Consider the following 18404-nt stretch of genomic DNA (forward strand, 5'->3'; position numbering starts at 1 on the left):
CTAAATTGGGAGACTTAAAATAACCAGAAAGTTATTGTCTCTAAGTCTGGAGAAACCAAGGTCAAGGCAGGGTTGTTTCTTCCCGAGGGCTGTGAGGAAGAATCTGTCCCACGCCTCTCGCCTAGACTGTGGTGGATACTGGCAAACTTTGAAACTCCTTGGCTTGTACGCGCGTCACCCTGATAGCTGCATTCATCTTCACATGGTATTTTTCCTGTGTGTGTAGTCAGTCTGCATCCAAATTTTCCTTTATTTATAGGGACTCTAGTCATAGAATAGGACCCACCCAATTGACCACACTTTTAACTTGATGACCCCTGCAAAGACCTTATTTCCAAATAAGGTCATGTTGTGAGATACTGGGGTGTAAGACTTCACCATATCTTTCGGGGAGAGTCACAATTAAACCCATAACATTAAGGCAGAGCTGGCAACCGCCATTCCTGAACCCTGGTCACTCATTTATTCAGCAAATATTTAGTAAGTCCCCACATCCATCAGGCACTATTCTAGCTGATTGGGATCCTTTACAAAATAAGACAACTATGTCTTCCCTTTTAAATTTCAGAATCTGGTGGGAAAAGATAAATAGTAAAAAACAAACAATAAAAAGGCAAATTACATAGTATGTTAAAATATGGTAAATGCTGTAGACAATGGGGGAAAGAGCAAGATGAAGGGAACGGGAGAGGTGGCTTTATCTTTCAATAGGGGGTTAGAGAAGGACCACCGAGAAGATGAGAACTGCAAAGACTGGGAGGAGGTGAGGGAGCTAGTCACGTGGGTATTTTCCGATAAGTTTTCCAGGCGGAGGAAACAGCCAGTGCATTTAAGGAACACTGTTTTTAACCATGGAGACTGAAGATGGGAGGTTTTGCCATTGGCTGTGGTGGGCTGGGCGGACTCTTGCTTTATAAGAAAACGAAGGGCAGATTCTGAATTGTGATGATCCTAGACCTATGCTGTTTTGGCAAAATTAATATCCCCTGCCTTTTATTTCATAATTTAAATGCCCCCCAGGAGCAAGTGGCTTTCATGGGTACGGGAATCAGGTAGGGGAGACAATGGGATTTGGATGAACCAGAGAGCAGCGGATTTGCTTTCGGTGAACAGCAGTTACTCAGTCCCAGCCAACTGTTTCCATGTGGGAAATGAGCACTTAGCGTTGCCAGAGTTTTTGAAGAAACGTTGGATATTTAGATTTGCAATGTGAAAAGTTTCCAACATCTAAATTACTGTTTTAAACAAAATAGCTGTGGACCACATTTAGCCCAGCTGCAAGTTTGTGACCCTTGGGGCAGGCAAATTCTTAAAAACTCTGAGCTTTTCGATAGGAAAGGGGGAAACTATACATTAAAACAGAAATAGATGCTCTGAGTTGGCCTCTGTGAATGGCTTGCCCCTTGGTCTCAGGGAGGCAAACCGTAAGTTTATGGCTCAGAGCCCCCTTCAGAGACCTTCACTTTATCCATCTTCCCATTGATACAGAACACTGACCATAGGAATTGGGGCAACTCTTTTTTTCCTCCAGAAAAATAGTTCCTAACTTTACTGGGTTTCTATGAGAGTTATTAAGGAGGACCCTGGTAATAAAAGCAAAATACTCAATCAGCTCCTAGGATCAGAGCTATTCTTTGGAGCAAGGACAAAGCTCCTAGGCCTTAAGAGGCAATAGTGAGTAAACTCCCTAATAAATGACACTCAGCCTGTTTCCTGCCATCTCTGGTTAAAAAACCCCTATGTTCCTGCCTCATCATTGATCCAAACCCATAGCTTGGGTCTTTCAATTCCTATGAACTGTGTTCTGCCCTAAACATGACCTCAATCACATTTCTAGTTCAGAGCATAGGTTGGTAGTCTTCCTGACTCATGGACCTACCTCTACTTTACTTTCTGATTTGAGTGACTGGGTATTGCCTTGCTTCTAGTCCTTGCCCATGGGTTCCAGTTTTGGATTGCTATATCTTTAGTTTTTTTCTAGTACTTTGGCGAATGCTGACCTCTATTACCACATTTACATTACTTTTCTTGTTTGCTTCTGTGCTCCTAGTTGGTTAGACTCCCTACCTACCAGCCCAGGAACATTGCCCTGACCTCAATTCCCATCTTCTATTACCACCAAAATCTACACCGCTGGTTCTCGACCCAAGACAATTTTGCCTCTAGGGATATCGAGCAATGTCTAGAGACACTGCTGGCTGTCACAACAGAGGATGAGGGCAGGGGTGGGTAAGTGCTACTGGTATCTAGTGGGTCAAGGCCATGGGTGCTGCTGAACCTACTAACCATCCTAAAATGGACAGCTCCCCCACAGCAAAAATGATCTTGGTGCCAATACTCGACCTGTGGTGGTGCAGTGGATAAACTGTCAACCAGGAATGCTGAAGTCGCTGGTTCGAAACCCAGAACTTGCCCAGTCAAGGTACATACCAGAAACAACTACTACGTGCTTCCTGCTCTTCTACCTCTTTCTCTCTCTCCTCTCTCTAAAAATAAATAAGTAAAATCTTTAAAAAAAAACACACAAAACAACCAATGGTGCCAAAGTCAAGACATTGAGCTGAGTCTGACCCCCTTTCTTCGCTCCCCTGCTTCTGACTCTGCCCTTTTCCTGGGAGTAATCTCATCTTGGAGTCCTGGCTCATCCTGGGCTAGTCCACCCCACTACCACCCAGTTGTGCTTTATAACCATTGCAAGCTATTGAGCTCTGTGTTTAATGTAATTGAAAAAGTATTTTAAAATATTTGATGTAAATGCTAATATTTAAATATTGGGAGATTTCCTAAAAAAAGATTCCAATGTTTAGCTTCTCTTAATAATTTATATTATCTGCTAATAATGGGCCTGTGCCCCCTAGAACAACATTTGCATCATTCCTCTTTTTTTCTTTTTTTTTTTTTTTCTGAAGCTGGAAACGGGGAGAGACAGTCAGACAGACTCCCGCATGCGCCCGACCGGGATCCACCCGGCACGCCCACCAGGGGGCGATGCTCTGCCCCTCCGGGGGGTCGCTCTGAGGGGAAGAGAGAGACAGAGAGGGAGGAGGGGGGTGGGGGTGGAGAAGCAAATGGGCACTTCTCCTATGTGCCCTGGCCGGGAATCGAACCCGGGTCCCCCGCACGCCAGGCCGACGCTCTGCCGCTGAGCCAACCGGCCAGGGCCGCATCATTCCTCTTTAGACAAGATATGTACTCTCTGACTTGCCATGGTCACCACCACTTCCAAATAATGCATTTATAATGCTTCCCAGGTTGCAATCTTTGCTAATACTGAGCCTTTGATATGGTAAGAAATGAAATGGTTGAAAAAATTAAAACCGTACACAGATGAGAGTGAAAACAAAGTGTGTAAAAATGCAATCTCTAAATAATATCTGCAGCCTTGGCCGGGTGGCTCAGTGGATAAAGTGTCATCCTGGCACATCCAGGTCACTGGTTCAATCCCCATTCAGGGCACATATGAGGGGCAATCAATGAGTGCACAACTAATAGAGCAATGAGTTGATGCTTCTCTCTCACAAGCGCTCTCTCTTCCTTCCTTTCTCTCTCTCTTAATAGATTGAAAAAAATAAGAAATCTTTTGGCCTGACCTGTGGTGGCGCAGTGGATAAAGCATCAACCTGGAAATGCTGAGGTTGCCGGTTCGAAACCCTGGGCTTGCCTGGTCAAGGCACATATAGGAGTTGATGCTTCCAGTTCCTCCCCCCCTTCTCTCTTTCTGTCTCTCCTCTCTCTCTCTCTCTCTCTCTCTCTCTCTCTCCCTCTCCTCTCTAAAATGAATAAAAAAAAACTGCTAAAAAAAATCTTTAAAAAAATAATAATAATATCTGAAACATCAACATAAAAATGTGGTCTACAAAGAAAGATTACTACCATTTGCATTTCTGCCAATTTAAATTTACAGGCTTAAACTTAAAGAGATGTATCTTTAAAGTTCTAAAAATCTGACACTCTACTGTCTGACCTGTGGTGGCGAAGTGGATAAAGCATTGATCTGGAATGCTGAGGTTGCTGGTTTGAAACCCTGGACTTACCCAGTCAAGGCACATATGGGAGTTAATGCTTCCTGCTGCTCCCCCACATCTTTATCTCTCTCTTTCTCGTCTCTCTAAAATCAGTAAATAAAATCTTTAAAAAACTGATATTCTGCTGTATCATCAGTCATGTTGTGTTATATCTCCTCATTTTTGGTGAGATAAGAGAGAAAGGGCAACAAGAGGGACAGAGAGAAAAGATGGGGAAAGTTGCCCTTCGTTTAACCATGCGGCACAGACACGTGTTTTAGAGAAATGATGGGGGGAATATGTGAAACTAGAGGGATTTCTGGGCAAATGAAAGCCGGGCAGTAACTAGAAATTAGTTCTTTAAATCCAGGTTTGAAGGAAACATTGTCTTTTATTAAGCCAGCTGAGTCAAACTGTGCTGGCTGGCAGTGACATTCCATGGCGACGTTCAACAGTTTTATCGATTCGGAAGTGTTTGAAAGAGCACAGTAACAATGCCAGAATGAAGCTTCTAGATTTGACCAAAAAGAGGAATTAGCTACTGTATTTGTTTTAGACCATATGTGCTGCTGAAAGGCAAATAAAATAATTCTGACTGAAATAAAGACTAATAAAGATCTACATGATCATACAATTGTTTGAGTTGCCACCGCCACCTCAGTAAGTGGCAGGCTGCACTGTGGACATGAATATATGCAGATCCACCCGTGGCTGTTAGGACCGTGTGAGAAATGCTTGGTGTGGAGCCATGCTCCAAGAACTATCCCTGAAATCTGGGGTTTGGCTTGCAAAGAACATGAGGTGGCTTATTTACTGGGATTCAGCTGCGGTGAGGACCCAAGTTATCACTTTCCTGGGTAACATTTACCCAGCTACTCAAGTGGAGCATAGAACTATTTATTGAGTTAAATAAATTGCTTTCTGATCTATTCAGATTTAATGGAGGGTAAAGCTGAAACTCTTTTCTGAGTAAATAGATTTCTGTGCAAGAGTTCTGGCAGAAAGTAGAGTGATAAATAGTCTGAGAAATCCAGATGACTTGGGGAAAGGACATCTGGTAGAAATGTGTATCATTAAACTTTTCAAAGTGGCTTTAAACGAGGCTTGGCCTTAGAGGAAAACATTTTGTTTATCTACCTTGACAAACACAAAGATGCCTTCTGGCAGAACATTTGGCGAATTCAGAGAGGTTTAATCTAGTTTCATAACGTTGAGTCAGATAGGTTTTCACGGACCACTGCAAAAATGTGTACCTAACAGAATCTAAAGAAAATTTAAGCTCCAATCTACTTGGAACAGAAGGGAGGATTCAATGTTACTGACCTTTTTCTACGTAGATTGCCTGCGTAGGGTTCCTCACACGCCCCTGGTAAAAAAAGAACTCAAGAACTGAATGTGTCTCTCATGAAAACAATAGGTACCCTTGAGGGAACATGTATTTTACTTCTGACTGATGGTGGAATGAGCTGAATGAATCAGTGGACGGAAGAGAGAAACTTTGGTGAAAACCACAAATTCATGACCCAGCAAACATATATGGTAAGCAAATTTAATTTTTCAAGAGCTGTCTTCTTTATTTTTTCATTCCTTTATTTTTATTTATTGATTTTAGTGAGTGAGGAAGGGAGAGAGAAAGAGAGAGACAGGAACATCAAGCTGTTCCTGTATGTGCCCCGACTGGGGGTAGAACCAGCAACCTCCGTGCATCAGGACAATGCTCTAACCCACCAATCTATCTGGCAAGGGGTCAAAAGCTGTCGTCATAAGGAAGAGAGATTTTTAAAAAGCATGTGCATATATGCGTGTGGTTAGGGGTTATTTGGGAGCATTATTCAGTATTTTACACTATTAAATATAAACTGTATACCACACCCCAGATTGTACTGAAGATATTTGGCACCAGTAGAATATTTTGCTGCCCTTTGGATGAACAGTCTCTGGAAGGTGTTGAGGCATAGTAGTGTTTTATAAAGATGCCCTGTTTATTGACCCAAGGGGGAAGCAAAGGAGGTTTAAATGGAAACTGAAGGTTGGGTGTGATATTGACAGCTACTGCTGGTTGGTAGAGAACACTGACTGTTCGATGCACCCTCTAACCCCTTCTTTGGGCTGAGCCTCTCTTTATGGAGAACTATCTTGCCTATCTATAGCTACAATGTCCTTTATTGCTTAATGCCAGACATTAAAACATCATTATCATATTCCTTAGCAAATTAAGAAGAATGGAAATTTTTTGGTTTGGCTAGAAAGGAGACAACAAAAAAAGGGGAGTGTCCTGGTAATGAAGTCTTGAATGTCTCATACTTAAGAATTTGGATTTTACTTCTTTGCCAGTTGGGAGCAAATAAAAAAGTTTGTAGGAGGGAGTGACATCACCAAACCTTTGTTTTTGTAAATATCATCTGGTAGTAGTTTGGGAGAATGTTGTCACAACTGAAGTCCAAGATGGAAGGGCCTTAGGCAGTGAGAGTGAGAATGGGGATGAGGGAGAGATATTTGAGAGTCATTCATTTAAAATTAGTAGAATTTTTCAGGAAGCTTTGCTGAACTGAGTATATTCTTCACAATAACTTTTTTTTATCAAGTTGGCATTAAAAATCAACCTCAAATAGAAAAGCTAATCAGCTTTAGGCATTCAAATGTTTTATTCGCTTTTAAAGGCTGTGAGGTTGAGAACGAGTGTTTTTCTTTTATGAAATACAGAGAACAAGTGAATCAAGTAGGAACAAAATGATACCGATTTTCACTCTGCTGGACTCAAGGTCTTTTCATAAAAGGCACTTGCAGGCTGACCCGCGTGTCTAACGCCCATGCTTCACTAGACAGTTTAAGAAGACACAGCACATACTTGAAGTGTCAACGCCTACTTACGTACCGGTTGTTCTAATGCTCCACCCAGAGGTTAATGGAATGTTCCCACTTGTACAATCGGTATGATTCTGTTGACTGCTGGGAGGAAACAAGAGTGCATGATTAACCTGGGGTCAGGGGAAACTTTTAGGCTTAATTCCTTTTCAAAACTGTGAGCTCATTAATACAGATGCAATTGAAATATCAGGCAATAAGAGTGGATTATGGGCTCTAGAAGCAGAATGCCTGTCTTCACATCTCCTCTCCCCCTCTAGCTGGCTGTGGAATCTTAGGCACATCGCCCACTACTTCAAAATCTCAGTTTCTTCCTCACTTGTAAAATGGGAATAGAAATAGTACTAAGTCACGATGATCGCATAAGAAAATCTTCAAGTGGTCCGCTCAGTACTTAGAACATCAAGTATGCTCAGTAATTGCAGCTATTGTTATAAGCAGTTGAAGACCAAAAGCAGCACAAGGGAAGGGAAGGTAAAACAGCGGGAGGTTTTTGTGTTACTTCATCAGAAGGGTGAGAAGACTTAAGTAGAGATTTTAAAACTTGTTTTGTTTTGCCTGACCAGGTGGTGGCGCAGTGGATAGAGCATCAGACTGGGATGCAGAAGGACCCAGGTTCGAGACCCCGAGGTCGCCAGCTTGAGCACGGGCTCATCTGGCTTGAGCAAAGAGCTCACCAGCTTGGACCCAAGGTTGCTGGCCACAGCAGGGGGTTACTTGGTCTGCTGAAGGCCCACGGTCAAGGCACATGTGAGAAAGCAATCAATGAACAACTAAGAAGTCGCAACGCGCAAGGAGAAACTGATGATTGATGCTTCTCATCTCTCTCCGTTCCTGTCTGTCTGTCCCTGTCTATCTCTGCCTCTGTAAAAACAAACAAACAAACAAAAAAAACCTTGTTTTGTTTTGTGGGCTTCATATTTCCAAGAATATTGACTCTGTATGGACTTCAGACATTGTCACACGCCCGCCTTCTGAAGACATTTGAGTTGGGAGGGACCCCTGTGTTTAGCCCCTGAATGCCATTAATATCCCTATATCTGGCCAAGACTAGTGAGAAAATACAATACTGTAAAGCATTATATGCTTATAGTTCTCTTACTTCTCTCTTTCATTTTTTTTTTAAAAGATTTTACTTATTGATTTTACACAGAAGAGAGAGAGAAAAAAAGGCTGGGAGGACCAGAAAGCATAAACTTGTAGTTGCGTGTTGTATGTGCCTTGACCGGGCAAGCCCAGGGTTTCAAACTGGTGACCTTGGTGTTCCAGGTAGACGCTCTATCCACTGCACCACCACAGGTCACTTCTCTCTTTTAAAGGAACTATTTATTCACCTTTGATTAAAGGATTTAGTCTAGGTATTTATCTCACTCCTGTCCAAATATTGTCTGGAGTATAGGAAAGAATCACCACCATTGACAATATCATGTTGCAAAGCGATGGCTATAGCAGCAAGAAACCCCCAAATCAGTATACCCTTGAAAAAAGATTTCTATGTGTACTTGTAACATTTTAGCAGGAAGGACATGGACACTAAGTTTGAAAACCTTGATGGCACGGGGCTTCTGTAACTTGATATTTGTGAAGCATGGCTAAATAGCTACTAGAGCTCTCAATTGTCCCAATTTATATTTTGGATATTCTCATTCATATAAATACTCAAAATTAAAGCTTTAATTCTTTTAAATGTCTACTGGGCAGTGTTATGTCTCCTACGGAACTGATTTTGGAAGCAGCAGTCACAGAGGGTACCTAACAGTTTACAAAACATCTCATAAATAAATAGATATCACCATGGTTTAATTTTTTTTTAAAGGTTGGCCATGACTATGTTTGCGTGAATCTAGAATCTTTAACCACAACCTGAAATCTCTTCAGACAGATACGTACTTCAGAAAAATCAGGTGCACACAGTAAAAGTGTGTGTGCTCCTTCAATATACCTTTGATTTCTGTTTCATCACTACTTGGCACTAAAGATGTTTGGGTTCTCAATCACTGTAAAAATCACACAGTGACATTTACAGAAGTCTCGGGGCCAGATATTTCCTTTCTTAAATTAAAAAAAAAAAAAAAAAAAGAAGAAGAAGGCTCTTCTCCTAAAGGAGAAGGGAAAATTGTAGAATATATTGACATTGTGACCACTTCACAAAACGATAGTGTTCATCATCCAGAGAAGTAAGTGAGCTTGGTGAGGGGCGGATAAGAAACTTGTTTTGATAACAACAGTAATGTATTTTCAACACGGCAGCCAAAAAAGTGGAGGCAGGAGGGAAAGGCAACATTTCTAGAACTTCCCCTCATTTATACAAGATTATGCCTGAAAATATTTTTGCTTTTTCCCCCTAGAAGGAGACAGGAGGCAGTATAGGATGAAATGTACTAGTGGAAAATGAAGCAAGTTGAAAGACTTGCGCACTGGTCAGAATCAAACAATTGGGTACCAGAATTATTATTGTGATGGTTTAGACATTCATCATGAACACTTTTGATTACTTTACGGTAATGAAAACAAGGCTAACAACCTCAGCACTCCACTTTGTCATGGTCAATCTATATTAGAACTACCTAGTGGAGGTCTGCAAGACAGATTTTTGAGACCACTGGACTAAAGCAGTGTGGAAGAAAGGACTCAGGAGAATGCAGGGACTTGAGATGGTGTCTTTGTTACCATGGGGAAGGAATCAGTGAGAAAGAAACACTTAAAAAGCTGATAGTCATCTTCAGATACTTAAAAATGAGGAAAAATAAGGCATTTATTCTGTATGTTTCCAATGTTGGAGCAAAGGCAAAAAATGTTGGCATAGTAGCCAGGAAATTTTTGGCTTATTAGAAGCAGGAACTAGCAGCTGTTCAAACTGGAGAATGTTAAAAACCCACTTAACAACAAATCAAACAAACAGATAGATTGCACTGGGTGAGCACTAAGGGGGTTCAGGCACAGCCTGATGGCTTCTGAATTGGGGACATTCTAGAAGGCACTGATGCATGTGTGAAGGGGACCTTTAATGTTATCCTTTCAGGGCAAGAAACTCTGACAGCCCTAATTCTCCGCTGATCAGAAAATTAAAGGTGAGGAAAATTAAAGCACTTGCAAAACCCATTTACTTGGCAAGTTGGCATGGTTAGAATACTTAGCCAAATTTATAAATGCCCTGGTTCTTAACCGTTAAGCACCCGAAGTCCAGGCATCCTTTTTCAAGAGTGTTTAAAGCAGTAGAAATTTTGAGAATGGCATTGACTTTAGGAATAATTCTACTGGGTGTTGTTTCCCCACTAGAGCTGTACCTGTGGCTGAATGGGGGGGGGGGGATTAACCACTCTTCCCTGCAAATGAGGATGACTAGACAGGAGGAAGCTGAGAATCACCTAAGATGAAGAAAGCCATTTCAGCTCTTGCTCGGACTCTTCCTCAGCACCCCCACCTCCAGGCCCAGTGGCACCAGCTTAAGAGAACAGTTTGTAACTTGTCACAGCCACATATCAGTACTGTGTCAGAGGCCCACATTTAGGCAAAATCTATTCTATCCCTGGGTTGATTCCGACTGCTGTTAAAGTCACTGCAAAATGTGAAATAGTAAAGACCCAAATTGCCAGACCAGGAACCTAAACCCATGTCTGTTTGTCCCACAGCAGCTAGATTCTGAGGACATTCAGGCGAATGCATATTCTCCACTGCTCCATGGCAGGCCAGGCCCCAGCCCCCTTGGTCTCTCTTGGTGAACTGGACCACACAGGAACCTCGAGGCCTGCATCTGTCCAAGAACCTCCTTTTTCCTCCTGGGATCCACTGTGATTTCTTCTTGGCCTTTTAGGGCAAAAGGTACTTTCAGGTGGTGTGTTTCCCGGTCCTGACTTAACACTTCAGGCACAGGGCATGGAGGAAAGAGAAGAAAATCAAAAAGGAGAAGAACATTTTAGCCCAGTTTCTATTGAATAGTTTTGATCAAAGCCCTCTACCCAAACTTCATTTTGTTATCTATCGAGCAGAGTCCTTCAAGGGAGCTGGGTGCATTATGGCAACAGTGTCCCTTAGAGGCTCGCATGACTTGCTGTCACATCTTGAATTCTCCCCCCCCCCCCCCATGTTCTTCAGTCTCGGCTTCTTATTAAAACAAATGAGCTATTTTATCTCAGAATACAACTGTGGGTGGTTTGTGATCCATCTCTGAACATCTTCACACCTCACTCTATGCATTGTCCTGGTCAAGGGAATATTTTCTTGTTAGCCACCCAAAAGTTTCAGATTGCCTGGCGCGGGACCAAGACTTGGGCCGGGCAAGGGAGGTTGGTCATGCGCACACAGTCAGATCCTGACTTCATTTAAAACTCTGATATGTTGTTCAGCATGGGTTTCTTTTGCATTAAGCGTGATTACTAAGCTTCTCAGCACCTGTGAAAATGTTGCCTCAATTGCCTCACCCTTGTTTTCGACCTGCCATGACTCTTAACCCATGTAAGTCCAGGGGTACTAGGCAGCCTGGTATATTGAAAGTGCACCGAACTCAGGAGAGATGGTTCTAAGCCTTAGTTTTGCACGTCACTAGCTGTATGACTTTCGGTGAGTCACCTTCCCATGCAGGACCCCGAGGGCCTCATCTGGTGAGGGAGTTTTTAATATTTATGAGAAACTCAGAGATGGCAGGACAATGCCTTCCAGCTCTTTTACTGCTCTCTGTGCCTCCAAGTACCACCGAATCCCGTGCTTTGCATAGAGTTGGCATTCAAAAAAATGTCTTCTAGTAATTTTTTTTTTTTACACATTGAGTAAAAAAATATGGACCAAGGTCTAAAAACAAAAGGTCCACACAAATTAAAGACATTCTGCAAATAAAAACAAAACTTCCCCAAACAAGAATATTGTCCCTCCCTCCCTCCCTCCTCCCAAAGAAAGGAATAAATTTTAAATCATTGCTTTTTTATAATTCATTTAATTAGGGCAAAGTCTTATTGCCTCTTCCTAGGATATATTTTATTCAAACATTTCAGGTTATGAGCAAACTGGACTTATGTAATCATTCAGCCTTCTGGGATTTCTTTTCATTTAAAGATACCAGTACCACCCTAATGAGTCACATTTCATAAAATGTAACATCTGTGAGGAAAGGTTATAAACATGCAGTGCCCAGAACAGCTGTAGAACTGCAGAAGACACAGAACCCCGCTGCTAACTAGTTCTTCATTCTGAAGTCCACACAACCAGAAAGCAGGGGGAACGGGCTTTGGTGCACAGAGCTCAAACCCCTTTTATTTTCTCCTCTTCCTCCCTTGACTATCAAAAAAGGGGAAAAAAGGAATGGAGGGAGAGAGGGAGGGCACAAAAAGAACTGGTTCAATGGTAAAACGTATGACTATATTTTAAGAGCCCTTTCCTTTATTCAGAGCTCATTGTGTATGTAGTATGCCATCTTTTCCATTTACTTCCTCTGACCCGAGTTGAAATTCAAGGGAAGAACTACTTCTGAGACCTCTTAATTATATAATTCTGCAAATTGGTTCTGGACACAGTAAATATGCAGTAAATAATTTTAATTTACTTACTATCTTTCTTTCATATTTAATATCACTCAATTTTATCTCAGAAATAGATGTCTGGTACTTAAGGAAAATGAAAGTGACCTTCTAAAAGTTATTAAGTGTGTTGTTTCATAAGAAAGAATGGATATAAGCATGTATCTGTATTATTCCTATCATCCTCCTATTTTGGGTAACTCAAAGCCAAGTGCTTCTCCAGGTATTCAAGTCCAAGAAAGCAGTCAGAAAATATTTCTGTGTTTATGCAAGTAATAAAATATACCCTCACTGAAGCACAGTAGTACAAGCAGTTTATCTCCTGACAGGAAATTTGGAAGGAACTCCATAACAAATTACTTACTACAATAAAATTTCTTTTTAAAAAAATTCTACTTTTAGGGCAGGTTCTTATGTCTCTTCTGCTCCTCACAGATTTCCTCTAACAAGGCAAAGTCAGACAAGCCATTTCAACCTCAAGTCTGATTCCCTGAAATTGTGTGCAATAACTTGTGTGACTCGTTATTAAAAAGCAAAATATCTCGGCAATTCTAAGCTCACCTTTAAAACCACCTAAAAAGAGCCAGATTAGTAGTAGCAATAGACAGCTTGAATTGAAGACACTTTAGTTTAACTTGCATTCAAGGTAATGTTTTGAAGGTTCTGAAAGAATAAATTCACAATAGCCATTCTAATACTTCTTTAAAAACCTAATTCTAACCATACTGACCTGAAAGAAGAGATTAAAAGGCAGTATCCAGTATGTTCTTTAGAAATGACCTGTCTTCCGCCACTTCAGAAGCCACTTGTTAAGCAACATTTGCATTGAACTTTAGGTCGGAGACAGTATTAAGCAAATCATCCCTGACAGGTTTTCCTACTGATAATATGCTTAAGCAACAGTTACAGGTAGGCACTGAATTAATTTGCTCAAATGGATTTGGTAAGCCTATATTAAAGAAGTCCACAATATGGACTAATGGTTTATTCAGTACCTTTTCCCCATCTGTGAGAAGAAAGTCGATGTGATGAGCCCGGAAAGCGTGCCAATCAACCACCTTCACTTGCATTTCCATGGGATGAACACTATTATTCACCACAGCAGTGACTAGGGCCCTTTGGTGACTTGTTCTGTCTGCCTAAATGTAAGCTTTCTCTGTGACCATAAGTACAACATGAGTCAAGAAAGAGATGTGACAGCTTTAAAAAAAAAAGGGAGACCTGGAACGCTGAGATCGCCAGTTCAAAACCCTGGGCATGGCCTGACCTGTGGTGGCGCAGTGGATAAAGCGTCAACCTGGAAATGCTGAGGTTGCCGGTTCAAAACCCTGGGCTTGCCTGATCAAGGCACATATGGGAGTTGATGCTTCTTGCTCCTCCCCTTTCTCTCTCTCTCCCCCCTCTCTATAATGAATAAATAAAATCTTTAAAAAAAATTAAAAAACAAAAACAAAAACAAAAAAAACCCTGGGCTTGCCTGGCCTGTGGTGGTGCAGTGGATAAAGCATCAACCTGGAAATGCTGAGGTCGCCGGATCGAAACCCTGGGCTTGACTGGTCAAGGCACATAAGGAAGTTGATGCTTCTTGCTCCTCCCCCTGTCTCCCTCTCTCCCTCTCTCTCTTTCTCTCTCTCTCCCCTCTCCAAAATGAATAAATAAAATCTTTATAAAAAAAGAAATGAAAATTTGTCCTTGGGCTTTTTAATAGAACTGGGGGAGTATTTCTCCAACTCTACTAGAACTGGTCAGACTTCACCGGGGGTACTGTATTCTTTTCTGGGAATTATAATTTAAGGGGAAGAATGATAAACTGGAGCATGTCCAGATGAGAGTGAACAGGATGGAGAGAAAGCATTAAACTCCATCATGTGAGGAATGTTGAAGGAACTGGCAGAAGCTATTTTTTCTGGGAAAGAAATGGCAGGGTAACTTTTCAAGTGGCTCATACAGAAGAGGGAACTGTTTTATCTGCCAGAGAGTAAAACTAAGAATAGAGGGAAACACCTTACCGGGCGGTGGCACAGTGGATAGAGCGTAGGACTGGGACGCAGAAGATCCAGGTTCAAAACCTCAAGGTCTCCAGCTTGAGCGCGGGCTCATCTGGTTTGAGCAAGGCTCACCAGCTTGTGCCCAAGGTCGCTGGTTTGAGCAAGGGGTCACTCACTCTGCTGTAGCCCCCTATCAAGGCACATATAAGAAAGCAATCAATGAACAACTAAGGTGCCACAACGAGAAATTGAAGCTTCTCATCTCTCCCCTTTCCTGTCCATCTGTCCCTCTCTGTAACAAAAAACAACAACAACAAAAAAGAATACGAGGGAAACATTTTAGCTCAGTGGAAAGGGAAAGCAAAACTTTCTAAAGATTACAGTTAGCCATGGATGGACCTTGAGAACATTATACTAAGTAAATCAGAAAAAGCTAAAAACTGTATGATGTCACACATAGGTGAGATATAAAACTGAGACTCATGGTCATAGATAAAATTGAAGTGGTTATAGGAGGAGGGGGAGAGGAGGAAGGAGAGTAAGAGGGGACAAATATGTGGTGACAGAAAATGAGTTGACTTTAGATAATGGGTACACAACTCAATCAACAGTTCAAATGCCCTCGAGATGTTCACCTAAAACCTATGTGCTCTTATTGATCAATGTCATCCCATTAAATTGAATTCTAAGGTAAAAAAATATTACAGTTGGCATTTATTCATTTAGTAGATATTTATTGAGCATCTACTATGTGTTGTAGGCCCTGGAGATACAGTAGTGAATAACAGTGAAAGAACTCCTGGAGTTTTCATTCTCATACAAAGCTGCATTCGGATGATGATGCATTTTGTACACTTGGAGATGTTTAATGAGGCAACTGAAAACTCTAGGTTTTGTAGCAGGAAATCAGGACTTTAAACATGACTGGACTTGATGATGTCTAAAGTTCTGCCAACCCTGAAACTGTTGTGGTTCCTGAAATGTTAGAGTGATGAAGTTTGATGGCCCTCCTGGCTGTTGGTCAAGATATACAGTTCTGATTATGTGGCTTAGCCAGTCTTCTACTAATCAATGCGTATACACAGTGATGCCTCTGAGAAGTTTCTTACAGGAACTGGGTGGCATGGAGGATAAAGAGAGAAAACACTATAAAATTTTATCCATATGTAATTACAGAGAAGGAAAACAACAATTTTCTATCCCAAAGAACTGGTTGCCATTTTTCAACTTGCCATTATTAGTTGGGTAATATGAGTTTTCTCTTTACAAACCAAGTTTCATTCTTTAATCTCTTTGAAAGATGTGGCATCTGGATAGCTAAAGATCATAGACTTGTAGTCTGTTAAAGGGGGTTGAGATGTTAAAGATCATTTAATTTAGTCCTTTCAATTTATATATAAGATAGCAGAATACTTTAAAAGACCTGAATACTAAAGAAAGAAGCACAAATAACTACAAGAATTATGGGCAGAATATCTACTTCGGGACAGGAAAATTTTATAAAGAATGAAGTAGAGTTCCGACCTGTGGTGGCACAGTGGATAAAGCTTCGACCTGGAACGCTGAGGTCGCTGGTTCAAAACCCTGGGCTTGCCTGGTCAAGGCACATATGGGAGTTGATGCTTTCTGCTCCTCCCCCTTATCTCTCTCTCTCTCTCTCTCTCTCTCTCTCTCTCTCCTCTCTAAAATGAATAAATAAATAAAGTTAAAAAAAAAAAAAGAATGAAGTAGAACTTCTAGAAATTACAAAGTTAATATTGAAATTTAACTTAATGGATGCATAGAATCATAGTTTAGATCCAGTTGGAGAATGTAAATTAGAAGATATATCTGAAGAAGTTAACAAAAATGTAACAGAGAGACAATAAAATGGAAAATATTGATATTAAAAAAAAGCTGAAAAATAAGGAGTACAGGCTTATGAAAGTCTAACAAATATCAAAGTTTCAGAAGGAGAGAAAGCCTGGTGTTAACCAACTGGTTAAAAGTGTATCCGCCTGACCTGTGGTGGCACAGTGGATAGAGTATCAATCTGGAATGCTGAGGTCGCTGGTTCAAAACCCTGGGCTTACCTGGTCAAGGCACACTTGGGAGTCGATGCTTCCAGCTCCTCCCCCTTTGTGTCTCTCTTCTCTCTCTCTCTCTGTCTCTTCTCTCAAATGAATAAAATCTTTTTTTAAAAAAGACATAGGTTTTAAAAAATAGTAATAAAAAAAAATGAAAGTGTATACACAATCAGAACCTAGTTTATATTTGGGTATTTTGATCATGTACTAATAGAAAATTAGAAAACAATGCCCATAATTTTCTGATCTGACAGAGGATGACCAATCTGGGTATATTCAATCTGGCAATTCTCTTGAGGTATCAAATGTCCTCTGGAGTGCAAAAGGACACAGCTTTCTATCTCAATAGCATCCGTAAGTTTGGTCACAGCTTTGGTTTGGGAAGAAGGGCCCTTCTGACATAAAAATGAGACTCAGAGACATGGACAAGAATGTGACTGTAACAGGGGGTGGGGGTGGGGGGGGAGGGGGGAGGAAGGAGAGAGAGGGGGTGGGGGGAGGGGAGGGGCACAAAGAAAACCAGATAGAAGGTGATGGAAGACAATTTGACTTTGGGTGAGGGGTATGCAACATAATCAAATATCAAAATAATCTGGAGATGTTTTCTCGGAACATATGTACCCTGATTTATCAATGTCACTGCATTAAAATTAATAAAAATAAGATTTAAAAAAAACAGGGCCCTTCTGGTTTTTGCCTAAATATAGAACAACTAACTCCATAGGAGAATAAAATTGAAAGATGAGAACTCATCTTAGAATGAAATCAAGACCCTGATTTTAAGACCCTTTGTAGAATTATGAAATGCTTGTAAATTTCCCATATTGGTCATTTTGCTATTATCAGCTTTTCTCTAGTGATTAATATTAAAGGCCTGAAGATAAAAATAAATATTTGGCCTGACCTGTGGTGGCACAGTGGATAAAATGTTGACCTGGAAATGCTGAGGTCGCCGGTTCGAAACCCTGGGCTTGCCTGGTCAAGGCACATATGGGAGTTGATGCTTCCTGCTCCTCCCCCCTTCTCTCTCTCTGTCTCTCTCTTCTCTCTCTCTCTCTCTTCTCTAAAAATGAATAAATAAATTAAAAAATTTAAAAAAAAAGAGAGATACTTTTTAATAAATAAATAAATAAATAAATATTTGTGGAGCAAAGTGTATGGAAGTTAGAGAGGTTTGGGACAAGAGAAGTGAATAGTAGAGTCAGCTGCTGAGGGAGACAGAAGTGTCTTGAGTTCTCGGTGCCCCTCAGATAAGAAGAGAAAACTGAAGCTGGTTGAAGCCTGGCTCTGAGGCTGAATCGTAGAAAAGACAAGTTGGATTCCCCAACAATGCATTCACTGTAATCTATACAACTCTTTGTTTCTTACTACATTCAGATATGAAATGACGGTACAGGTAGATACTTCCCAAAGACGACAAAAGGAAAGTTATAGCTCAAAAGCCAGATGAAGTTGTGTTTCTCACAATATGGTTATCTAGATAGTCTCTAAAAACTCTAAATCAGTGGGAAAGAGGTAAAAATCATTTTTTAAAATGTATGGCTAAGCTGGCAAGAAAGGAAGGAACTAAAAGTGGTCTGAACTAAAATGGGAACAAGAATCCAATGAGACATCAAAGCTCATGTGGATTTGCCTTTGCTGTTAACCACCATGCAAAGCACAGAAGGGAGGTCATGTTGGACTTGGGAATTTCCTGAAATGCTTGGAATCAGTAACTCTCCAAGTGCTTAGTGAAGGGCTCATGTGCATATTAGGGGTGTACTTTCAACTCAGCCTTACCCATCACTTTTTTTTATTAATTTTAAAGAGAGAGATAGAGAGAGAGAGATAGACAGAAGCATTGATCTGTTCCTGTACATGCTCTGATCGGGGATTGAACTGGCAACCTCTGTGTATCAGGATGACGCTCTAACCTACACAGATATCTGGCTAGGGCATTAGCAGTCACTTTCTACTTGCACAGAACCTCAG

General features: G+C 41.0%; 1 protein-coding gene across 4 annotated transcripts in view; it reads right to left on the bottom strand.

The window, feature by feature from the left end:
• The window catches only part of CMKLR2 (chemerin chemokine-like receptor 2), a 52283-nt gene that overhangs the window by 4931 nt on the left and 28948 nt on the right, over positions 1-18404 (bottom strand). The window contains exons 3-5 of one of the 4 annotated variants that reach the window (XM_066345449.1): positions 16440-16537; positions 14389-14557; positions 6880-6953 (exon numbers count right to left, since the gene is read on the bottom strand). The exons of 1 other annotated variant lie outside the window; for it this stretch is intronic. The gene's annotated coding sequence lies outside the window, so the exon portion shown is untranslated. The remainder of the gene's footprint in view (positions 1-6879; positions 6954-14388; positions 14558-16439; positions 16538-18404) is intronic. 2 more of the 4 variants (XM_066345450.1, XM_066345451.1) reach the window with 2 other exon arrangements.

This window comes from Saccopteryx leptura, chromosome 7 (assembly GCF_036850995.1).
Source record: "Saccopteryx leptura isolate mSacLep1 chromosome 7, mSacLep1_pri_phased_curated, whole genome shotgun sequence".
NCBI lineage: Eukaryota > Metazoa > Chordata > Mammalia > Chiroptera > Emballonuridae > Saccopteryx > Saccopteryx leptura.